The 21,051-nt window shown below is 42.5% G+C and overlaps 1 long non-coding RNA gene across 1 annotated transcript; it reads right to left on the reverse strand.

Moving 5' to 3' along the window:
* Positions 1-2,684: 2,684 nt before the first annotated feature.
* Positions 2,685-14,074, reverse strand: LOC130592608 (uncharacterized). The gene is made up of 3 exons (XR_008970591.1): positions 13,946-14,074; positions 7,994-8,071; positions 2,685-4,876 (listed from the first exon to the last, which is right to left on the reverse strand). It is a non-coding gene; the product is annotated as an uncharacterized LOC130592608 (long non-coding RNA).
* Between the last annotated feature and the right edge of the window lie 6,977 nt (positions 14,075-21,051).

Genomic DNA, 21,051 nt, shown 5'->3' on the forward strand with positions numbered 1-21,051 from the left:
TGAGAGAAGGGGTGATCAGTTTAGTGCTCCATTAATATCGTGGTATATGTGGAAGGAAAAGTATCAACAACATCACCGTCCATAAGCAGTTGGAAAAGTAAATGCATCGTCATTTTTATTGCTATTATAGAATATGGCTGTTTATAACTCAACTCTGCAAACACTTACTGGTGTCAGAAAAAACCTTTAAAATGTGCTACTTATGCGCTTCATTTACTGAAGACTGGACAGTCTTAAATCACCCATGCAACCCGGTCAAAGCTAGGTAGAACTCCAGTTTCCAAAGGATGGCTTAAGTTAATTCTCATACATACCGAAGAAAGCTGAAGTTCTCTAAGCAAATTTTGAGAAAGGGTAATTGCTGCTTGAAATATGGACACAGGGAAGATCGCAGATGATAAAATCAGTGCAGTTTAACGTATTAACACTCATAAATGTTTAAAGGTATATTTATAAAAGACAAATTAACTGTCCAAAGATAACTGTTAAAAAAAGAACAAATAAAGGTCTTCACTTTAGAGATCATCCTGTGAGGATGCTTTTTGAAGCCATTTATACCCTGGGCTTCTACAGCATCACTTGGGAATAAGTTGTAAAATTTAAAAGAGCGATGCATGTTAAAGTAATTCCTTTAGATTCTGCTGCCTTCTCACTTCATCAGGTTACCTTAGTTCTTATGTTCTGGGAAATAATAATCATCATTATCCCATAGTCACCTTCTTTGTACTTTTTAGAGTTTTCTAAACCTATGCATTTTCCAGGACAAAAGATTCTTCACTGTTTTCCCCTCTGTTGTCCTTCCTCACACTGTTTTGTTCCTACACTTGTGGGTTTTATTCTGGAGGAGAAGAGCAGAGCTGCTCTCAGCTCAGGATGTGGCCCCCTGTTGCTGGCATTCATCTCACCTCTTTTCTCAATGATTCCTTACATTGTTCTTTTCTCTCTGACTATCACCGAGTGCTGAATTGAGGTTTTTCGGTGAATGACTCTACAGCATCTATAACAACTCCAAGATCTCCTCCATGAATGACAACAGTGCATTCAGAGTTATTTTTTCCTGTTTACTTTATGAATACCAACGCTGAATTTCACCTGCCTTTCCCCAGCCCCAGCATTCAGTTTGTGAGTTTCTTTGGCAGTTTTCAGTCAGCTTTTGCTGCAGCTCTCCAGTGTCTTTTCTGTCAGAAAGTATTGCTATTTCGGAGTTCGCACCTTTCCCCCATGATTAATGGATGTACAGAACAGCCAAGTCCTCTTCAAATCACATCAGTAACCTCCACTCCACCATTAAAATGATGATTTCTACTTGCTCTTAGCCTTTATTTCATATCTGTTTGTCACTTACTAAACCACATTAGAAGTTCCTTACATTTCTTTTAATGGAATTTACAGTGAGGAAGGTTATGAGCAGAGTTTTGAAAACCCACTAAATAATAAGCAAATTATTAAGTTTGCGATCTCTTTAAAACTGGCAGGTTTGTGTGCATGACTTCCCTCTGAAGAATTTATAACTCTTTTTGGATATATACTTGAACTCAGTTATTAATCTCATTCCTTATGTATTTACTATCAATCCAATCAGGTTTACAGGATATTTATTCTAGTAATTTCTTTCTAAAATACTTTATGTTATGCCATGAGTTTGAAACAGATCCACATCCTCATTCTCTCTGAAGAAACAATCTCCATTCACTGCTTCTCCTAAAAACAAGTATGCAGAGGACTACGTAGAAAGCTAATTCATACAGATCTGTATGTCTTACTTTTTTCTCATTCTATTTGCCTGGGTGTAGTTGCATGTTGAGTAAACTACTTGCAAATTTACATCAGAGTTTCTGGATCTGGCTGAATCCTTGAAATGCTTCTGTTTGGCTTTTGGTTGGTTGTCTGATGGGTTTTTTTTAATCTAGAAATAAATGTAGGCTACTGGGACATTTCCATCCAGTTCTGTGACTCTTTCCACACAGCAAGCTGCTCCTTCTGAAGGTATTCCTCCAACACCAGTAGTTTCCATCTTGCATCACAGATTCCATGGAACTCTCCAGTCCCCTTTTTTGGTTTGTTCTAAGCACTGAACACCTCCTGGTAGAGTGCCTGGGATTCTTTTAATGCTGCACATCTTTCTTGTTCTGGAAATTTATCCTAAGCAATTTCTATAGACTATAAAGGTATAAATCAGACGTGGGGTTACGCCTTTGCGTTCTTCTGATGCTCTCAGTTTTCTTGGTCTGGCAGATATTTATCTTGGATTATGTCACCAGTGATTTTAAGAAAATACCAATCTCCCTTTTCTCATTTCCAAAATCTGTCAAGGAAACTATAAAGCCAAAATTCAGCTCCTGTATGTTCAAAATACATATATGTGGCTAAATTTATAAATATATATGATTGGATATACTATCCATATAGTAATTGAATTGCACAAGTATATTATACCTATATTGATATATATGTGTACATATGTGATATGGTCATCAGCTGTTCTGCATTCATCCTAAATCTTTTAGGGGCATTGATCCAACTGCACCAATGCTTTCCCATGCGTGTTCTTTCTGTTAGTATTTCTTGGTTTTCATGGGTAAAATGAAAAAACCCACCTCTCTCTTGTTCTCCACCCTACACAGGCACATTGCTTCTGTTCCTGTTCCTTTAATAGGCCCAAGCCCAGATTTCCCCTTGACCTGATCTGGTAAATATATTCTGAGTTTCCTCATCAAAGGAATATATCAGGGGAAGATCCTTGCTTATATTTTCTTGTGATATCTTCCATTTGTAATTGGGTAACACGTTCATTCATATGACAGTAAACTGGAATAGAGCCTACTTTCTAATATGTTCCAAGTCTGGAGCAAATAAATATACAACATCTCCCCACACACACACTTCTGCTAGTTAGCATGTGGTAATTAACACTTGTTAAAATGACTAAAATTCCAAATGTGGACATGCTCTGTGAGAAAACCTCGTTGTGATTATACAGTGAGCCTTCCGTCACAAGATAATGGGTATTTTTAGCAATCCTCGTCTCATTTTTGTATGAGTTTTGTCATATCCCAATCCAAAAGAAATCAACTTTGGATTCTGGCAATCGTGTTTTTCCGTCAGCATTTTCACAGTCCAGGGGATTCTCACTTTGTTGTTTTCATTCTCATTTTAGCAAGAGATGCTGAAACTAAACTACCACAGATTCCTGTGATGAAAAGGGTCTGGAAAGGGGTCAGTGGGCAGTGGCAGGGAGATTGGCCAATGAGGTGCTGGGGGAAAACCTTTTGGAGCAGCCTTTTCCCTGTTGCCTTGCATTGCACATAGCTAGTGGGAAGGAAAACACTTTGCTGGGGACAGGAGAGGGGATCCCCTTGGCAATTTTCACTCTTTTTGCACAGGCAGAAGCGACTACCAAAACGCACAGAAGCACAAGTTAAGGTTCAAATCTCTGTAAGATAAAGGTCAGTGCTGGTAATGAGATGCTCATCAAATGAGTTATGAGTTTAGAAGGTACCAGGAGGAATTTCTCCTTCCTAGTAGGTTCATCATTTATGCCATTATAAAACAACCAATGAAAGGGGCAAGGATGAGTTTCCTATAGAGGACAGTGAGGTGACAAGAAAGAAAGCACAGTAGGTTTGTGGTCAAAAACTTGTTTGCATTTATTTGCTTGCTTTTACCTGAACCTGGAAAGCAGTGATGGGCAAACCCACTTGGCAAGGCGCAGGGGTATTTCAGGTTCTGAAACTGGGAAAGACAGCCGAGAAACATGGAGAAGTGCTGTAAAAGTGAGAGTTAAACAGATTTTCTACCAGTGAGTCTGCCCTAGCGAAGCAGCTTTCAGGGCTCCATCTCAGGCTGAATGAAAGCTGCTGCATTAGGACAGCAGTGAAACAAGACTGGCAATTATCACTGGCGCTTTTACAAGTGAGGAGCTTACAGTGCTCATGTGATACCAAGTGCTTGTTGTGTGCTGAGCAGTTTTTCTGGAAGCCTTGGCTTTGTTTTCCCTTAGTCCTGAGAACAAAAAAGAAATGTTGCAAGGAAAGTGCAGAACGTATCCAACAAGAACAATGGAATTGCGCGTGATTTGTTTAATTCTGAAATCAAGGTCACTTAGAAGTACTACAGCTTTTTTATTTGTTTTATTGTTGGGTTTTGGGTTGGTTTTTTTTTAGTTTGTTTTTTTTTTTTTTTAAAGGTTTGTTTTTTTTTTTTTTTTGGCAACATCTTTCTTGTCATTTGATGGTTCTGTCATCCCAGAACTGTATAGGTTACTGATCCTGCCTGTATTCAAAGCTGTTATTAAGTGGAGTCTTTTAGATTTTAGAGAAATGATAATGGTTCCAAAGATGACAGAAAGTGGCAGCTGGTGACAAAAAACCCCCTTGATAAGACGACAACAGTAAATCAAACTACTGCCACTTTTTCGTTTCATGTTTGTTAATACCACCTCGCCTTTTGAAGTTTAAAGCAAGGTTCAAAAGAGCCAGGTGCTGAATCATAATATTAAAGCAAGTAAGGAGCTCCATGAAAGAGAGGAGATCTGAGAGGGGAAAGCAACAAACACGGCTTTCAACTGCCTTTTGTCGGCCTTTCTGCAGATGTCACCAGTTGTTATCCCCAGCAGAGGCTTCAAGCTTGTAGCAGTGCCTCTGGCTGATTCCAACTCAACGTTTCAAGTGTCAATCAAAAAGGAAGGACGAAGCTTAGGTCCTGGTCATTGTCCTGTGAAAAGAGCCAAGCATTTAACATTGATTTAGCTCCCTCAATATACAAAGATAGAGCCAGCTTTGTGCAGCAAAAGGGCCTTTGGCAAGGTTGCTTGTAGAGCAATTCCATCGCATCCGATGCTCCTTGGTTTAGCTGTCACACTGCAGTGTCTGGAGTCCTATGAAAAGTTATTCAGGAATGAGTGAGCAAATTAAAAAGAAATAACATGCTCTCCTAAATAGCAATGCAAGCTATAGAAAATGCTCTTAACGTCATTTAGCCCTGAAAAGCATTTTTAATAAAAGTATTTTGTTCTTTTAAATGCCTTTTAACAAGGAGAATAAGATGTTTCAGGACAAGAGGAGGCCCTTGTGAAACCCATCTCCACTGGATTGGATTAGCAATTGTATCCACAAAGTGTCTTTGGTCAAGTGCTTGTTTATTTTGTTTTCAAGCCACTTATATTCACTGCCATCCATATACTGCATTATCCTTCCATATGGGTGTTAAAAATGCCCCCAAACCCAATGATGACAAAAAACGCCCTGCCTGAATGCCACAGATGCACCCATTCCGGCTTTCCCATACTTTCTCATGTCAAATTACTGCCTGCCTCTCTCATCATTTTCCTAAGGACACCTTGGGAATGATTTCCTTCCCAGCCATTACAGTCTCACCAGCTCTCACAGGCACTGCTGCTGTCTCTTGGCACAGGGATGGAAATGACGAGTCATTCGGTGTCCATGCTTGGACCATTTTGGCAGGGTCCTGGTAGTGGGTAAGTTCCCAAAAATGTGGTAGAAACCACATTTTTGTCATTAAAATACAAAGTGGAACTGGGTGAAACACAAATAAAGTAAGCCTATTGTTTCAAACAAAGTCAAGACAGGGTAGATTCATCCTTTGTACCCGAAAGTAATGTTAAATTCATGAGGAAAAAAGAAATACTGTCGTTTTGCTTATAAACGTGTTTCCTTATGGGGTTTCCAGCATCTTTCCATGCAAGTTTAGTGCATGAGCGACTGCCTGAGCCACAGGTTGACCTGGTGTCACAGATACAATAGTCTTGGTCCAACAAAATTCTTGTGCATGCATCCAGCTTCAGTCAGATGAGAAAAGAAGTTTAGAGATGGGGGAAATGTTCCCCTTTTGCTGAATCAGTATTGCTTCTGTTTTCTGTTTCTCGCAATGTTTTTCCCCAATATTTTAATCCTCTGTGCAGGGTAAGTATCATGGGAGTTGTCGCAAGAAATAGAATGTTTCCATGATGGCAGTCATTTTGCAGAAGCTTGTTCCCCTTCTTAAAGGCTAGTTTTCTAGTAATACCTTCCTAAGCCAAAAGCACACTGACTGGCAGTACTTCTTAGCCCCAGTGAAACAGCCCAGCCCCTAATAGCCTTGTGCAATGGTAGTTTTTCTGAACGTGGGACAGGGTTCCTGAAGAACCTCGAAGGAGCCACCTTCCTCAGGCTGCTCGTGCACTTGTGTGGCTCCTGTTACCTGTGATTTAGAAACTATCCAACAGAGGATCTCACAGTATTTGAGTCTATTTTTAGATGTATGTGTCATTATGGACATACTCATTTCTGCCTTCCTCTGTAGGCATTTCTAACGGTCCCCGTAGCTGGCACTTCAGTAGGCAATTCAAGAAAGCATGGATTGAGGGCCTGATGCACTTCTCTGAACTTCCATTGGGATTTCATTTGATCTAATCCATGTCATTTTCTTTTTTGCACTCCCTTTCTGTCAGTTGCTCGCAGAAATGTGCGCTAACTTTCCACCAGGCCCTTGGTCCTATGAGCTGCTCCTTTTCTGCAGCCAGAAAATGGGTCCCTTCCTCATATGCTTCCTCAAAGGAGCGAGGGAATGGGAGATGTTTGTTTCTCCCCACTCCCTGAATGCCAGGATGCCGTACTTCTCCCAGTGCAGAGAGATTATGAAGAGGTGCTGCACCAGAGATGCTGTAGCACCTTTGCCCTTGTGCTGATGGAGTTTCTGCTGTGCCCTCCAGCAGCATGTGCTGTTCCAGGTGTCCACATGACAGGATTTATCCTGCTCCAGAGCATCAGGGAAATCAGGAGGCAGAGAGCAACTTCTTGCGTGGCAACTGGTCGTCCCAGAGTATTCCATAGGCAGCCAAAGATGCGCTTTGGATTTGGGATCAATGAGATATCAGAGAATACATATAGGCAATAAGTAAGAAAGCTCAAATTTTGGTTGCATTTTCTTAGAAAGCAGCAACCTGTTGAATTTTTCTGTGCTGCTGTTGGCAGTGATAATGTTGAAACAGCATTTCATTTGGGGTCTTTAAAACTTGCTTGGATAAAAGATCCAGGAGAAGGAACCAGTAGAAAGCAGAAGGATCCAGCAGAAATGGAATCATGTCTGTATATGTGTGTGTGAGAGCAAAATGAAGGTGAAAAAAAGCTGGGAATGCTTTATTCTAAATGATGCACTATAAAGCAAAGCTAGGAAACCGTGGGCTCCAGTGACCCTAAAAACACTAACAATAGAACAAAGGCTGAAGGTCAAATTTGTTTGCCAACTTGCTGATATAAGAAAGGCACAATTATGGTATGGAGATGGTTTTACCATTTCATTACAATAAGATAATGAGGAGAAAACCAAAAGAAATAAAAAATGATGCAAATGTCATCTTGATCTAGGTTTCAGTCATGGTCACTCACACCCATGTGGTAGACACAGGGCACAGTTACCATTTATGATCTTGGTGGCCAAATCCATCCAGGATATTTTTCACCCTGGCAGTTCCTGTCTTTCAGTGTGGGCTTCTCGCTGTGCTCTTCCAGTAGTACACCTCTCTCCTTGCTTTGCTGAGCCAAATTCAGGCTTAGTTTAAGCAAAGGCACCTTCCTTGAGCCAGAGAGGCTCAGCTTGCACAAGGACAAGATACGATGGACCACCACTGGTGAACGGCTAGTGGAGGTCTGGGGTGCGCTTTTTCAATCACCTTTGTTTAACTATTATTGTCCCTTGGGGAGCTAAAAAATCTCTTCAACAGCTTTGCTGCCTTGTTTGCTGTTTTCCCATGTGACCAAGCTTTTATTTCACTCCCGACCCACAATAGCTCATTTCTCTTATGCTTCCTCCACCTGCTCCCTCCGAGCCCTCCTGCTCCTGATATGAACGTGTTTTTAAGGATCATGTATGTGAGCCACTCATTCCCCTCGGAGGTCAAAACAAAACGAGTTACAGGAGTAATTGTCTATGAGCAAGTAGACATAAACACATCGCAAACCAGTTTCAAAACTTTTTGAACAGCAGTGCCACATACCATATCCTTGGAGGTCATGAGATAATGCATTTGCATTCTTCAGTATTGTGAGAGTAATGTTCCTGGTTGCCATTGTATCTGTTGGATATAATGGCTTCTGGTCACCACAAGTTAGTAGAGGCAAACAGCAAACGATATCACGGCAACTTCACTAATGCAGAAACCATTGTACACCCAGGCGTTCCTCCCTTAAGCATAAAGAATAATTGCCTAAGTGTTTCATTGGGAGAAAAAAAGGGCACAGTCCTGGGAGTGTCAAGGATGTAGCATTCACAAATCAATAATTTCATTTATGTAAGGATGTAATTTTTTCACTGTCATCACAAAATATCACCCTGCTTAAGTGCATGTGATTACCATTGTTGAGGACTGTGGCACAGAGAAATCAGGTTTAGTTTGCTTTTATTTTAGACAGTGGAACTCTGTATTTGCACTGTTTCTTGATTAGAAAACCTCAGCGTACGTAGTGCATTGTAAGCATTTTCATTCACCTTTCCCACACAAGCACTCTATTCAGACTAGTGATTTTCATACAACTTAATTGATGGCAGGCTGCAAAATCTAAATTACAGGGGGTGTCCTCTTCTTTATTTGTGAGGCAAGAGCTTTGCAATGATGCTTCCAGTCAACATTTTCCAGAGCTAGTGTGCCTACAGGAAGTATCAGTACATTGTTTTACAACAGTTAGCAGTGCTTCTAATCAGAAGTATGGCTCAACTTTGGCTGTTATTTTCAGAGGTATCAGGAGTCCTCAATCTAGGCTTGAACCATCTTTTTAATTGAAAATGTAAGTAAGTGTTACAAAATTAATAGCCAAAGCTGGACTCTTCTAACAGCTATGCCCACTTGGTAAGTCTCAGTGCGGGGGGGGGGGGGGGGGGGCATCTCCCAAAGCAAGGATCCCCCAGCTTCAGGCACCTGCTCTAATTCAGTACTGGGATTTTCTGGTCTCAGTGCTTGTTGTCCATTTACCATGCCAAAAAAAAACAAGATAATCTTTGCAGGATCATCTCTGTTTAACTTATTTACACAATCAAAGCAAAGGAAATACCAAATCACCAATGGGGTAGATGGCAACCATTGAAGAGTGTGTGCCTGTCTAACACCCTCCTAACTGGAGATGGGATATCATGACCAAGGCACAGAAAAGCTGGTTGGTGGGGACCTCGGGAAGTCTCTAGTCCAGCCCCATACTGAGAGAGGGACTATGCCCGATACTGGAGCAGGTCTAAAGCTTTCTTCCACGGTTTAAGCAGGTTGTTTTGCATTGAGTTATACACTGGTCCAGAGAGAGCTGGGAAATCCCAGGATAACCCAGACTAGTCTAAAGGGTATATATGTTCCATCATTTCACTACTGCAAAGAGGATTAACATTATTACTACAGTCCTGATGCTCTAATGAGCGTTATCATGATATAAGGCAAGATTTTGCAGAGAGCCAGGTAACACGTTAAGCCAACAGATCTACCAGCAAGCTATCAATCCTGCTCACAAACCACTCTTCATATTCAATACACACCTGAAGAAGGGATTGTATCTGTCTTTGTCCACCAGGTTGTCTTTCTTCCAAAGGAAAATATTCAGTGGATGAGTCTGCAATTCTGTCTGTTCTGTAACAGCATTTTCATCTGATCCTTTACGCTGATCATCTCTATCAGACATATCCCATATGGCCATCATCAGCAATCAGCTAGTTCCATGGTATGCATTAGAGTTTCTCATATGTTTGTCACACACTCCCAACCGGATTTTGTAGTCTTTGAAATGGTACCCATTTTCATTGTCCTTCTGTCCACCAGCACGCTGCCACTTGTACATTACCCCCCGTTCCTCCTCAACTCCTTGGTTTTATTTCATTGCTCATGCAAGTAGTCATGAATTTAAACAACAGGCTTGCAGTTTATATTACTCTGTGTAAGTGCAATACAGTTGTTTAGGTGAACTCCTCACAGAGCTAATACGGTTATGCTCAATCTTTCCATCTGAGAGCATTAAACCTCAGTCATCCTCCTCCCTGGGAGTTTGCTAGGTTTGTAGCATGCCATATATTACATGCCCCTGCCCAGGACCACCAATACTGGACTGATGCTCTCCTGCCACTAGCCATCAGGTTGCAGTTTCTATACTTATGCCGTTTCTATACTTTTGCAGTTTCTATACTTACACAATTTCTGTACTTTTTTTTCTTTCCATTTGTCTTCTGGACTTTGTATCTTTAAGTTTCAGGGTTGGTTTTTGTTTTGTTTAGGTTTTTTTAATTATTATTTCTCTAGAACCACAGGTATTAAAAACTTTGGTTTTGTTGTTTTCTAAAGAAATGATTGAATAAAAGTTGCACTTTCAAGGTATTATAGAAATATAAAGGAAAAGATTTATTAAAAGCACTATAGAAAGCTGCCCACTGAAATTTAAAGTGTGCCTAAGGCTGTAACTGAGGTAGATAACATACCTCTGTCATGGAAAAGTACATGCATATATATTCTTAGCATTACATTTATGAAGAAAGCCATGTACACATGAAACTGCAGATCAGATCTTAACGCTGCTCTTTAAAAGTACTGATCAAGAAAAATAAAGCTGGTAATTAACGCAGGTCCTTAAAACGTGTCAAAATAATTTCTCTTTAAAGTAGCACTAATAATTAAACTAGCATTAAATGTATCAGAAATATAATTATTGTATGCTTTAATCAGTTTTACTTTAGCCTCCCTTTTCTTTTTTATTCTAGCTCCCGATAGGCAAAGTTTTCTCTGTGTGTGAAAGATGCTGCGACATGGCACAGGCTAAAGTACTCTGGGCTGTGTGTGACTGTGTGATATTCACATCCTCAGGAACAGCGAACTAGCTGAACCACCAGCATTACCAGTTCAATTCAGTTAAGGATCTGGTCCCTGCTGTGTTTATTATTAGGTGGAACTAGCAAGAATATATTCATTTCCTGCTGAACTTTTTGATGGTCTTTCTCTTTCTTCCTTTCTTTCCATTTCTCATACCTCATCCAAAATTTGTGCTGCCCAGATTCAACATCCCTGTTGCTTTTTTGTTTTTTTCATTTGAATCTCAATCGCAAAGCCAACTAGATTTCATCGTGGCTTATATGGTCTTCGACTTGCTATCTGTAATCACAGTCATTGTGAAACTCAAAGCTAAGTCAAGAATTGTTGCCTTTTTATGGCTCCCTCTTTTATATATGTTGTGTTGGAGAGCAGTCGTTACCGCTTTTTTGTCATTATTTCTGGGCTTCACTCCATTAGCTAGTGAACAGGCCTTCTCTCATTGCTTTCCTTCAGTAAATACTGTAACATTCAGCTTCCTTTCAGGCTTGTGCTTTTAAAGAAAATCTTTGTACAATTAAAGATATGAAATTGCTAAATACAAGGCTGCGTTCATTGTTCTCCCTTTTTAAAGGTTTAATCACGCTTAATGGCTCTCTTGAAAACTTGAATTTTCCATGTTGATGGTTTTACCCCACTGAAAGAGTTTGCTAATATACTTTTCAAGTGTTTTCTCCTTAAATGAGCTATTCAAGAAGTTTTGTGTAGAATAAGATTGAGGAAGGATATATCCAGAAACAATTATGAAAAGGGTCCAGGGCTATCTGCTTATCCACTGGCAGAGATTCATGAGCTTAGCAGCAGCCAGAAATGCAAAAGAGAAAATATAGTTCTGTCCAGCTTTGGAGGACTCACTTGGAAATGTCTTGTGTTCCTCCCTTTGGACCAGTCTCAGAGCATCTGTTGCTCCATCTTGAACCCTCCCAAGATGCAGCTGCTGATCACCGCATGATGAACGTGGACCGCGGTGAGAACTAGGCTGAGAGCATGGCCCAAAGAAGTGGTAACTTTGGTACTGGATGTCTTGTTCCAGCCACAGCCACCACCACGTGCTCTGAGAGCACCTCTCTGAAGAGCTGGTCACTGCAGCACTGCCTGCTCAGGGCTGGAGGGATGTTGTTATAAAGAGGGGAAGTGCACATCTTTACTCAGTCCTTGGTGATCAACTTTCTGTCTGTAGCTGACAGTCAAAAGTACACAGCCGCCTCCAGGAGACATGGACTGGACACCTCTGCACTGTTTGACTTTGGAGTTCTGCCATGGCTGTTTATCACATCTAGGAATGAAGGCACGAGCCCTGTGAAAGCTCTGGAAACTTCCAAACGCAGCATCCCATTTACTCAGTAACACAAGTTCCTTTGGTGTGCCTCAAATGTCTGTCTTAATAGTCAAAGCCGTCCAGGGTATTGGACTTTGCTTACTGAGGTATCTCCTTCCACCCGCATGACCTCCCATGGCTTTTGGTGAGAACAGTCTGGACTGTGAACCAACAGGGGAAGTTTGTGAGCTTATGCAATGAAATTCTCACAGCTCCTGAAGCTAGATTCTACTACTTGCTCTTACCCTTCTGATAGCAATTGCTCTCAATATATTCAGAAATAAATGTGCGCCTCTTTTGTGGCATATCTGTTTTCCCCCAGAAGTTTAAAACCAACCCAAAGATTTCTGGTTCCATCCACTTACGCACAAAACCTTAAGCAGAACAAGAGCAAACCTTGCAGGGCATCTTACAAACTACAGGAAAAGCAGGAAGGCAGAGAACAAAATAGTCTCTGCTATTTTATTTATATGTCTAAATACTTGGCAGCCACTCAGCTACTTTGGTAATGGGGACCATAGGTAGGTGCAAGTTTAGTGAGATGAAGATTATAAATTAAATATAGTAGGAGTACTATTTCATCTGTCTGTCTCAGGGCTGATATCATAACATAAATCCTGAGATACTTTAGATTAGATAGATGTGATATGCCAATCTCCACTTAAATATTTTGGTTCTACTCCCAATAAAGTTAATGGAAGTAGGATCAGCTCTTTATTGCTCCTGTGCTATCAGTGAGTCTTCACTTCCCATCAGGCAATCCCTGTTTTGTATTACGTCGATACAAAAGCCTCATTCTGCTCACCTCAAAGTCAGCAGGTTTCGTTTAGCAGTGGGAGCCCTATTAGGGTTTTAGTGCTTTAAACTGAAGCTCCCAGGCCTTCACGTGGCTCAGAGTCACTCATCCTCATTGCGAGCACTCTGTCCTTACTGTAGCATGTGCAAGAGCACTCAGTTCTCAAGGGTTCTTTGACTGGGGAGACTGACGGACACAGACAACTTTACATCACCTTCCTACTCTCCCCCACTGTAGCCCAGGCTTGCCTGGAGCCCTTTCAGGCCCTGTATGCACATGGATTGTCAATGGCATCTTTGGAGCAGCTCTGTGTTGGACTGGGTTGAAACCATTAGGACATGGAGCAGCTGCACCCTCTGGGCAGCAGGAGATGCACCAAGGACACCCCACCACCACCATGAATGCTTCACGATTACAGTTGTTGTATACAGTCATTTTAAATCAAGCTGTTTCACTTGCAGTCTTAGACCATTTGGATTAGCTCAGATTGGGAATGGTATTGCCTAGCACAGGGCCTAAGGAGATGCAGGCAGAGTACCCAGGGAGCTTCCTAGACAGAACACAGCCTGATGGCAGCTGGTTGTCTGATCACCTGTTGTTAATGGCTTCAGTTTGTCTAATAGCCCTCTCGCTGTCAATGAAGTAGAATTTTCAGCTCAGGTATCTGAATTATCACTTACTGTGATTTTGGAGACCTGCCAGTCATGTGAACCTGAATAGCAAATGCTGCGCACCCCTATATCACTTCTGGATTTGTTACATAAAACCAAATAGCTCGGGAGCTTGGAGAGGATCAGGTGGCGTACCTAACCAGTTATTATGGAGCATGGTTTCTGCATTTATGATGAACTGTTCCTGGAAGATTCTTATTCAAAATAACAGCACACAGCAAATAGCTCCCAGCATTTTAGCTGTAAATTGTATGAACAGGAAAAAGGGAAGCCCAGGCAGCAGAGGTTTTACTACGTGGCACGTTCTGCTACATTTACACATCACTTGGTACCTGAAGCGGTCCAGTCTGGTCACTGGAGCGGCCCACAGAAGTCTCAGCACATCCCAAAAGCACGTGTCCCGTTTCCACTCAAGCTGGGCATGTGTTTCAGGAGCAGTGATTTTAAGCACTTTGCTGAAGGCAGCTGTCAGATTTGTGATAGCCAGGTAAGACGGCACTCCAGGTGAGTGGCAAAACCCAGGTCTATGACCTTTTCCCTCACAGATGGTTAATAGGCACAATATACTATCAGGTTTCTTACGGCTGCACTAACACACACTTCCCAATTCATCTTGGAGTGGGCATTGTCAGATGGTGCTTTGCCTTGTGTTCTGGTTCTGGTTTTCTTGCAGGCACTGTGCTGGAAAATACTCAGTCCTTTATCACCCCAAACCCACCAGGAACGTCACACGAGGATGCCTGTAAGAGCCATGTGCTGTTCATTCAGTTTGTTTTCTTCAGTGCCGTGTCTCCAAAGTTACTGATTAATTTCATGCAGTGCAAGGAGAGCTATTGATTTCCCATGTCTGTTTCTGACCCTTTAAGATATAAAAATGCAAATACATTGCTTAAAGAGAACATGTATTTCTTCCTTGTACCTGCTATCGTGTGACTTCAAAACAAAAAGCAGCTATTGCTGGTTTTGTTTTGATAAACTCTAGCAGGTTTGGCGTTTCACTGAAACAATATGCTAACAGACTCGGTTCTAAGCTAGTCCTCACATCAAATTCCCCCTTTTGCTCTATTGTCCACGGCTCCCCAGCACTGTCAGAGCGCACACAGAGTGGTGGACCCGCAACTTTGCTGGCAATGTTTATTTTCAAAAGATAAATATTGTGCCAGCGTTAACTTCAATTAGGAGACTTATTTGACAATCTGACTACTCCATCTGATGCCTCAAGGGCAAATTTCAGCACTTTATGAGAGATCTTGGCCAAAGGCTGATCTAGATGAATAAAATAAAGGGGAGAAAAGTTTTAATGAACATTTGAAAGCAAAACTAGCCAGAAGGAATTGCAAATATTTACACGTGAGTAAAGGGCTTGGTTTATATGTGCAAAGGCTAGCGTGCTCCCAAAGAAAGCTGCCACTCCATCCCTCCACCCGCCCTGCTGCGCCTCCCTGTTACAAGTGTCTCAGGCTGGGTATAATCAATACCAGAGGAGGAACAATGTGTGGGCACCATGGGGGGCTGATCCTGCAGCCCTAAGGCAAAGCGTTCTGCCTGCCGGGAGCCACGCATGGCGGGGTTCACCTCGCCGCAGCTCCATGGGTTTGCTCTGGGTTTGACCGTTTTTATTCACATGTGATCATCCAATAAACCTGTTTTGTGTTGGGTTTGGATTGTTTAATGGTGTTTCACTTGCAAAAACATTTCCAGACCGTGTAAAAGGCTCCTGCGTTGTTCCATGACAAGCGGCATCCGATGGAGAGAAACTCACCTGCTGCAAAGAGCCTGCACAAGGCCTCGCACTCCTACATTTGACCCTCTTACGGCTCTTGTTCAGATGAAGCTCCAGATGACTTCAGTGGGAGGTTTGCTCGAGTGGAGACTGCTGTCTGCTTCTCACTGCTGCTACAAGGTCACTGGGAAAAGGTAGTGTCGGATCACAAGGAAGTATTTTCACAACTGCTTCTACCACCCTATTCAGGTGCTGGCAACCTGGATCCTCCGGCACAGGTCTCCCCGCTCCTCCAGAAAGCAGGAGCTGGTATTTGACCCAACCAAGGTGAGAACCATAAAATCAGAGGTGTTTCCAAGTCAAATCTGTACTCCTGCATCTGGAAGGAAGGGCGATGTGCTCAGCACAGACTGGGAGACAGCACAGGACACCGGTCATGGCCACCTGCACCTTTTCATCTCACACCCCGTCGGAAAGTGTGCTCAGGTCATGCACCAAGGCTCCCCGACATCCGTGGCACTGGGGCCTCTCTCTTCCAAAATCCATGGACATGGATGATACAGGCAGAAGCTACGGATCATTTTACCACCAGGAGAATGGCCCCCAACAGCATGCATATGAAACAGAGACAAAGGTGACTTTGCCGCGCTACGCTGAGTGAAATCCCACTTTTTCCCCTCTCCCTCGCAGTGTCTGATGTGCCGCTGCTGAAAAGGTTTCTATTTTGATGAGGCCACAAAAGCCTGAATACTTTTCTGAACCAGTTTGGTAGTAATTCCAAGCTGGGAATTATTCTCAGGAGAGTTCAGACCTGTGTAATTTATTCAAAAGAGACATAACCTTGCTATGTAAGTCTTAATTATCATCTCTAGTACTTCATAGTAAAGGTACGATCCCCTATAGCTCCTTTAAGGTCATGTAAATACCCTGGGCTTCAGCCTGAGGTGGTGGGACCCTGCGCATCGGTTCTCTATTTGCATTTGACTCCATTCACCCGCCCTTATTTCACAGCCAGGCTCACGAGTGGCTTTTTTCTATAGACTTTAATTCAAAGGTCTCTCAAACTACAGCAGCTGGGAATGTTCTGTTGGAATGACTTTGGGGGGGTGTAGGGTGATGGGGGAAGAGAAATGTGCCTTTTATGAAACCAGGATTTCTTTTATGGGCAAATTTCAATTTTGCCAGAAATTTCTGATTTCCTATTAGGAAAAAATCAAACGGATGGCTCCGTGGCTGCTTTGGCTGGAAGGGCCCTGTCGATTTTGTTGTCGTCTGCAGGGAGAGAGCAAAATTGACAATAGTCTTCCAGGCAGGCAGCTGGGGAGATGCAGCAGGTCTGGAAGAGGGAGGAGGGGAGGTTGAGTGCCCTGGCGCTCTGCCGGCCCTGCAGCCCAGCTGCCTCCCCAGCAGCCAGGCTAGGGGGAAGGCGAGGAGGAGGAGGAGGAGGAGGAGAAGCAGGACCGGGGTGGCCAGCCTGCAGCAGCCTGCCGACGAGGCTCCTGCCGCTCTCCCTTTTCGGCAGGCAGCTGGCAAGCCCCAAGAAATTCCAGTTTGTGATTCTGGGGGTTGTTTCGGGGTTTTTTGGTTGGTTTGTCTTTCGTGGTTTGCTTTTTGGGGGGTTTGTTTTGTTGTTTTTTTCCTGGGAAGTATTTCCCAGCAGAAAATAAAAACTAAAGTTTTAAAAGCAAAATTAAAAATCTCACACTTTGTGATGAGAAAAGAGAAGGATAATTTCTAAACTCCTTTTTTTTCACGAGGAGGAGTTTCCGTGGTTCAGCCAGCTCTGCCTTACGCCTGGTATTACACTGGTAGGAAAAAAAACCCACAACACCCTATTCTTCCATAATTCATACATTGCTAAAAAGCACAGTGCAGGAAATAAATGCACCTGTATAGAGAAGGCCAGGAAAAGAATATTAGTCACACTTAAGATGGGTTTGGAGAGGTACACAACGAGGGTAAATATCTCCTTTTGTGCCCCAGAGTGGCTGGTGAGAGCAGTGACTCCTCGCTGAGCAGAGGCACTGGCTTTACTGACAAAGTCATACCCCAAAGTCCCTACCAGCTCTATGTCTTTGCCCACAGTTAAGCAACAACCAAAGAACTGCATTTCCATCAAATCTTGTAAAACTAAAATATAAGGGCAGCTGGATTGGCAAGCTTCACCCTGATGCAATTGGAAGTGGCTGAGTAATAAATCCTAAAATTCCAGGATTTTTATGGAATTGGTCATAGACCTTTAAGTACAAGGCACTGAGTGTGTCTTGCTATAACATAGATCATAAACTAGAAGCCGAGCTCATTGCAGGCTGTTTTGCAGGCTGTGAAGACTCTTCCATTGTGTGCTTGTGTGTATTTCTCAACCTCTCTGAACGTGTTCAAGTTATCCCCTGCTTAATCCACACTGACAAACAGCAGTAGAAGCTGTAGCTGTAATGATGGGAGGAAAACATATTCACTTCCTGACTCTAAAAAGTATTTAGCCCCTATAATGACTTCTGGAGGGTGTCCTTTGAGGTTTCACACACAAACACACAGAGAAGTGCTCTCATTGTTTCAAGACTTACCATTCTTTTGATCCTAAGCAGATTTTTGTAAGAGTAATGAAATCTCTGAATAAGTCTATTGAGGTAAATAAAATCTTTCAACAAGCACCTTCAAAATTAAAAAGAAAACAATTATACTCCTTTAACATTCCAATAATCCACCCCTGATTATTCTTATGGATACTGTGCAGCACATGATACCGGTATTGGTGAAACACCAAAAGGTAACAGAATCAGCCCAGAGCAACATCAGCAGAGCAGAAGAGCAAATACGACTTTAATTGTAGGCTCTCTCTTATTATTTTATAGTGTAGGCTTTTCGGATAATTTATTAATACTGACAAAAATGGGTGATTTGGAGGCTGCGTATTTTTTCTTTCTTAGGAGTTATTTTATTTGATAATGACATTAAATATTAGAAACTATAACAGCTGGTGTGTTTATCCTTACTTGAGTGTATTAACCTCTTTAGCCCTTTTTTCCAGAAGAAGGATTCAGCATTACAGATTTGACTGTCAGCTGCAGTGCCTGGCGGCCCGTTGGATTGGCATCCTGACAGAATCGAAAGTCCAGTGCTGCAAGTAAACATGGATGACATTGCAGAGAGATAGAACTGCCTGACTTGAGGCACCTGCAGCTGTTTGCACCAGAATAAAAGCAAAGGTTGTGGTCACTGGAGTGGAAAAACACTGAATTTACCTCTAGTTATTTTGCATGGGAATTCCCCCCCCCCCTTTTTTTTTTCCTGGTTGTACGTTTTGGAACCTTTCCACTAAAAGCACATTAGGCTGAAATACCTAAGTGAAAAAATCCACCAGACACCAGAGGGTTTTATAACCTATTCCCCCCCCACACACACACCTTTTTCTTCTTTAAATTCACTGACCAGCTTCCCCACTAGTTTCTGCCTGGTAACACCTTGTGCTTCGCTTCCGGGGCTGCAGAAAAGGATGCAAACTCTGAATAAAGCAAACCCAAACCAATTGGCAGCAGCTTGTTTTTCAAGTATTGAATAGACAGAACCATTTCTTAGCAGCCGATTTAGTTTATTGAACACAGCCAGACTGCCACAAGTGACAGAAAAACAGCAACCCAAACCAGTTGGTTCTGTAAAAAAGCTCTTCATCTCCTAAGTGCTCCTGCTTCCCAGGACAGGTCCCCAAGGTCCTTGGAAACAAGGAAGATAGCAGAGGAACTCAGTAGCTGCTCTCACTAGTTTGTTGTGATTGATCAGCACAGCAAACCCGTAGTCAGAATATTCATTTCTGTAGCACGGAGGATCTCAGCGTGCTTTACAAACAGCATTTAATTGCCATAATCCTCAGTAAAGGTATTATATCTAGTTCACCAGTAGATAAACTGACGCATGAAGAGCTTAGGGGACTTGCCCAAGGTCACACTGAGTCAGTGGTGAGCCGGTGACAGAGCCGTGACTCGGGGTGGATCACAGTGAGGATCAGCAGCTGGACCCACAAACAAGCGGAGAGGGGAGGGTAGCTAGGTATGACAGAAATGAGACGTTTGATGGCTGGGCTTTTCCCCTATGCCACCTGCATCCCTTTATAACATCAGATCATTTACATTTTTAAAGGAAGTGTATTCTTTTTCATCATGGGCCACTGGTGAGCCTAACGCTATCTTTTGTGCAGCACCCCCGCTAACAGAGGTGGTGGAGTATCAATCACAGCTTTCCCTGGGGTCATACCTTACTATGCTGGCTCTTGATCAGAAAGAAGCAGATGGTTATTTACAAACAAAATAATCCAGACCTCAAGAAGGTTGGTTTGTGGGGCTTTTTTCCCCCAGACCCTCCTACAGATGAGGCCAAAACAAGGTAAAATTCCTTTTGTCCCCCTCTGCCAGTTTTCAAGGACACTGCCTGTCCTACCAGCACCTTTAAAGGCGTTAGCAGTTTAATTTGCCAAAGAAATGCATGGCACCTGACAGAGTCGAGTTGCCTTGGATTATTCAGTAGCTTTCATGAGAATCTGGCACTTAAATCACAGTGTGAATTACTGCTAGATTATTGTGCAGGAATATTGTTATCTGCCCTACACTACATGTTTGCAATCAGTTCTTTACAAGCAACACACAGACCGCCTTTGAATCTTTTTCAGTAGCCATGGTCACCCTCCTTCTTTATTTAGTGTTAAGTGTTATTCATTTGGCAGTAAAAAAAAATGAACAAAAGAGAAGAAAGCAGGTGCTCTAAGTTTACTCTACAGCCAGCTGTCAGGAAGACACGCGTTTACTTATTTATTTATCATTTTTCAGCACAGAAAAGGGATTTATTGAAAGTGTTTGGGAAAGAAAAAAAAATGAAGCATACATTCAATCAGTCTGCTCTGTAATCAATAAGGTTACTGAAGCAGGAAAACCTGCAATGAGTTGTCACAGAATCTGAACTCCCATTTGCTTCGTTTTACATGTCTTTAGGCAGAAAATCATCATGGAAAGCCAAAGTTGGGAAGTAAGGCCTGGCTACGACTTTTGGGTTGGATTTGGTTTGAATTTACCAGGTAGCATTTGACCAACTGCTTGCTGAATGACACAAGCCTCTAGTATGGGCAGGATAAATGAGTCACAGAGGTGCAATTTCCTTGCATTTTGGGTGAAGGAGCCTCCCAGGGGAAGTACGGCTGACCTTGCTCTCAGAAGGTGCTCAGCCACAATGGTACATCTCTCTGGCTTGACTGCAAATGTCTTCCCCCTTCTCAGCATTCAGCCTTTTCAGCCAAGGATCTAAGTGTTCCCAGCTCAAATGTAAAGAACAGCAGAGCCCAGCACATAGACTAAAGATGTCATTTCAAAGACGTCTGAGGGATATTTGACCATAAAGCCTGACAACCTTCAGGCTCTCCCTTCCTTCCCAGAAGAGGTTTTTAAAGGCATTGCCAAAGCATGTGAAAAGGGGAGGTGGAGGGTGTTTGGCCACCTACCCCGATGCCAGGATCCCTGTTCATGGTGTGATAAGGCCCACAGCTTTATCACATATCTGGTGGCTTCCACTTACACCTGAGCATCAGGAGGTTCATGCCAATGGTTGTAGGCTCCTGTGCTGCAAGTGGGTATGGGAACCTGCTAGCAGTCATGAATAGTGAGCTACTTGCTTCATAATCCTAAGACCTACATATCACATATTTGTTGACGGACACACGTCGCAATACTT

This window comes from Pezoporus wallicus, unplaced genomic scaffold (assembly GCF_028554395.1).
Source record: "Pezoporus wallicus isolate ANWC-B61680 ecotype Strahan unplaced genomic scaffold, APGP_CSIRO_Pwel_v1 contig_14703, whole genome shotgun sequence".
NCBI lineage: Eukaryota > Metazoa > Chordata > Aves > Psittaciformes > Psittacidae > Pezoporus > Pezoporus wallicus.